Below are 5,074 nucleotides of genomic sequence, written 5' to 3' on the forward strand. Positions count from 1 at the left end.
GAGAAGTTTCAAACTCATGATGATAATTTCTAAGTTCATTCAGTATCTTCTTTCTGATGCAAGGTTTCTAGTTGAAACACAGAGTACAAAAATATCTGTATTCTCGAAGTCTACATGTTGAAGATCAGATAAAAATGTACAGGTCTGCCAATGATGATGGCTAATTGAAGTCTGACTACATTCTGGTTTACAAATCATAGAGTGAGCAGACAGTAGCTCGAACATACGAACATACACACAGATGACATAGATTACAAGTCATGTAGGCCGTCTAGGTTATAGGTCACTGTGGTTTTCTCAAGCAGGAAGCTTTGACAACCGTTTACAAAACAATAGGTTTGATGACCACAGATGACGGCAAACCAGACACTGACTGATACAACACGTCATCTTAGCCTACTTTATCTTATCTGGTCTGATCACATTCCTGCAAGCAAACTGGTTGACCTCTTGGGTCACTGGTTTTAATTAATCATAGTTTAGTTTTTATATATGGAATAACATTCCATATTTTTATATTATGTAACACTTACATATGCACAGCATAAAGGGAATAAATATAATTGGTTGACACTAAGTCCCTCTGATTGGAGTTCTCTTATTTTTCCCATTACTACTGAGCCACGATTTTCTGTGAAGTGTTGAGTAATGGTTCAGTTCTTACATAACCCTGATCTCCCGCCCAAGTGTTATGGAGTAATCTGAAGGAACATTTAACTCCCAAGTCTGGTCCGTCCAGATACTTCGCATTATGGATATTATTTCTTAATTGTCTTCATCATAGGGGTTCTATGGTAAGTGAATAACTTCAGTAACAGAGGCCTTTACCAGGTCTTAAAAAGAGCATCGTCAGCGTAATTAAATACTTTACTGAAAATAGCATCATCTTCAGCGTAATTTATTACTAGCCAAATCCTATGTGCTCTTCTTTGGTCTACTGGTGCAGCCTTAGGATCCTGTCTTAAGTCATGCAGCGTCTTGGTAATTGTGCCAACATGTCTACAGATGATATTGCATGCGCAGGTTAGTTTTGTTGTCGGACAAATTGCTAAACCTTGTGTGCAGTGATTGGATGTAAAGTAATTTGGATTTTTATCTGTGATCTGATGCATAACCAAGGTGTTTGTTGTATATGCCAAGATAATTAGTAAAGAAATTATTTTTTCACCAAATTATAGATATGCATCAGTTAAATCTGCAGTAGGTTAATCCATCTCAACCTCCCACTAAATCTGTTCTTATTACATTTTGTTGTGTTCTTAAACTCTCCCTTTTCAGTCTCGAGTTAAATTTATAGCCAAATTTTCATCAATCAATCAAAATCACCGAAGTATTGTTTCAAGGGGTAAAGCATACTACCCATTTTTATGGAAAGTAGTAGCTTACATAAGCCAGCTGTCTTTTTATGCAAGAAATGTTTGTATATTTAATTTTCTGTATCTCGGCTGCTTTATTTACTTAAATTATCTGTACCCAAATGTTTATGTGTCATTCTAATTTTTGATAATGCATTCAGGTATTTTAATTGCATTCTTAATTTTTGATATATCGATATTTATATAAAGAAGTATTTCTGGTGATAGAAGTTCACTCTTGACGTGGTTCGGAAGTCACGTAAAGCCATTGGTCTCGTTGCTGAATAACCACTGGTTCCATGCAACGTAAAATCACCATACAAACATAGAAGGAGCCGTTTACAATTCTCACCAAAATGTAAATAAGTGTGAAGACATCTATAGTAAGTATTATAATATCTGACCATATGCTAGAAATCATGAACTTTCATACAATGTACCCATCAGATTACAGTTAATGATTCTTTGTTTAACAAGTCCAACAATTTACAGTTGGCCATCCTTCGGTCAGCTGCTCTTAGGTGCACTCCAAAAGATCACCCTTCATCCAGCCATGTGTGCGTCTCAGACTGTTGGTGCCTTTTGTGGAATTTTCAAGTCATTCCATAATGCATTCATAGTTTCCCTTGTTGCCTTCTAACTAAAGATGTGAAAGAGAATTGTACATAATTTCTGTAACTATTTCCTTTGTGGGTATTTTTCCTTTACCAACTAGAAGTGCCTTGTTGCTGCTAGCAGCCATTGTAAGTAGTACACCTATTTTCAGAGCTGATGTTTTGTCAATATCATTGTTTCATAGTTTAGCTTATATCCTTTTGTGTAGTCTAATTTTAACATTAAAGGTCCATGCACTTTACTCTTTTTATATGAAGTGGCTTTAATTGTGCAAAGTTCAGTTACCTATTTCACTCTGCAAATGGAACATATTCCAAAGGTTTTTAACCCCCCCCCCCCCCACACCGAGTTTTAATTTTGCATTCTGTAACTTATTTTAGGATTCATTCCTCTGCTTCTGCAGGATAAGTAACACATTTATCTTTGCTATCCGTATGATTAACATAGGCATCCGCATTTTCCTTTAAATTCTGTCAGTTATTATATTTCGATTAATTTGCTTAATTATTTACAATCCATAACACTGGTCTAACAAATGCTGGAGATGAAAAGACCCTTCCTGTGCAAAATTCATTAGCTTTTGAGGGAAAGTCCAGGCTTCACAAGAAATGTAAAGCCCCCTTCCACACGGTCGACCTTTGCCTGAAGTGACGTCAATAGCGGAAAAGTCATGTCGAGCAAAGCAAGACTGTACGGACAGGCCTCAAGTAAAGATAAAGATTGGATACTATTATACATGTTCTTGCAGATCTCACCTGCCACCCATTTTTATATAGATTACAGCTATTAAGATTTTCCCTTGTTGGGGATCACATAAAATACTTCAGATACCTCCTCAAGGACATTTTTGTCTAATTGGTAAAATTTTTGTAAATTTCCTAAGAGACCATTACCTTGAAATCGTTTGATAGTCGGATATTTAATCCTTTATCATATGTATTTGGTACCTCACTAACCAGTACTGCAACCTTTGTATACACTAAGAACAGCATTTTACCAAAGCTCCATATCACATGCTTTTCTGATCTTAAGCTATGAGGTTTGATTCAAGTTAGTGTTACCAGCTATAAATTTTTGTCTCCTAGAGATTGTTCCCCACTTTTATGGGTGTCTTAGACTATTGTGTTCTTATTTGACTTGCAACTGGTATTCAGTACATCTGGAAAGCATTATCACCGAAGCTGTAGTCCGTCATAAAAGTGTTTTCAGTCTTTTTGACTTCTCTTGGGTCGAGTGCATGACAAGATTCATTGCACAATTACCTCGTTTAAGACAGTTCTGCTTATATGTGCATGCCATTGGACATTCCCATTCCTTGCCTGTGGTGTTTTGTAGAGATTCCATTTCGTAATGTGCATGTGCACATGACAATACTCAATGTGTGCAATCAACCACTTACTACACCTTTAATGTGGATGTGCTTGCCTTTGGATGTGACAATACTCATTGTGCTAGCATCCACTTACTACAACTTTCATGTGGATGTGCCTACCTTTAGATATTTGCTGTTAATTATTCATACCTAGCTCTCACCACCTCTGGGAATCTCACTATTACTATAGTCATACTGTAACTATGTTTATGTATGTTTTTTCAGGGAAAAATTACTTTTGTTTCAGTCTGGAACAGGTTAATGCAACCACCATTAATTGTATGGCATAAATTCTCCAAGTTAAAGGGTAGCCTTTTGGAACTTATTTAATCCATTAACTAAGGTAGGGATGTAGTTGTAGCTCCCTGTCAGCCAGAACAAGTTATACAGTTTTTCAGACAGCACATCAGGAAATGGCTTCTCATTTGTGTGGCATGCGTGCTTCCAAGTACATAGACTTTTTTGCTTCGAGGGGTTCGTCTTCCATACAGCATCCACAAGGGTATAGTCGTCTCGAATTTCAAACGAACAGAATTCACAAGTCTCTTGACTTTATTATTAGCCCAGCTGCAAGAATTGGTCACCAGTAAATGACCCTATGGTAGTCTTGAAGGCAAGTTACCGACTTCCTCCTTTACCAATGAACGTTGACTCTTAGCCAACACTGGATGAAGGAATCAGCACAAGTGTTAATATAGTGGATGTCATTAAACTGCATCCAAATTCCACACAGCATTGTGGAGATATAAGCCAGATCCAATGATGGCGATAACTTAATCCTCAGCATATCCTGACTATAGTTATGAAATTTTAGCTGCCCGGATTTAAACACTCCACTTTGCCTTTTGGCCCAGGTTTCCGATTGAGGGGTGGCATGAGGTGGGCATGTATGTAAAGGACATCAGGTTTGTATAGTTAGGCAAAATACAATTTACTTTGAAAAAATTGGTATTTGTTCCTACAAAATACGTATACAAACCCTCGGTCCTTTACATTGGGAAGACTGACAACTTGACTGAGTATAGGAGCTGCATGATCAAGAGTCAGACTTCTGGGCCTTTTCAAAATGAATGAGGAATCGTAACTCATCCAAAAAAGGGCTGGGACGAATATTTAGAGTTGGAAGCATTATTGCAGAGTTCTGGGAAAGGTTTGCATTATTGCTAGTCTCCTTCCTTCCCTTGCTAGAGGAAGTAGCGGGATTGCTTATATGGTTCTGATAAGAAAAATAGAAGTAGAAACGTCTAAACTCATGTGCAAACTTACTGCATCAAACACCAGACCAGCCAGTGGAAGGTGGAGTGGCCAGTGACTCGCATCCTCCTTGCGAGATGCAACTTGTCCTCTTGAAGGAGCCAAGTAAGCAAACAACTTGTGAGCATCCACCACCGGTCCAAGGACCTCTGGGTAGACCCGAAGGAAGGAGGATATAAATGTGGTCGTAATGAGACCGCATCTATCTTCCGGTCCAACATGTTCTTTGGAGTGATGAAGAATACTGAGCCACTGGCACTGCTCGCTCTCTCAGAGAGCGAACAACAGACATACAAGCACCCATTGCTCTTAGAAAAAAGTGCAAGGGGGCAGTCACACCAAGTAGTTAAATGAAAGTTAACTGTGGAATAACAGAATTTCATCTCAACTGGTGACAGTAGAAATACTACAAAAATGTATATGTAAAATCATCTGCAATTCACAAGGTTTATGTGGTAATTACCATTTAAGGAAAAGG

Source organism: Macrobrachium nipponense, chromosome 24 (genome assembly GCF_015104395.2).
Source record: "Macrobrachium nipponense isolate FS-2020 chromosome 24, ASM1510439v2, whole genome shotgun sequence".
Lineage (NCBI taxonomy): Eukaryota > Metazoa > Arthropoda > Malacostraca > Decapoda > Palaemonidae > Macrobrachium > Macrobrachium nipponense.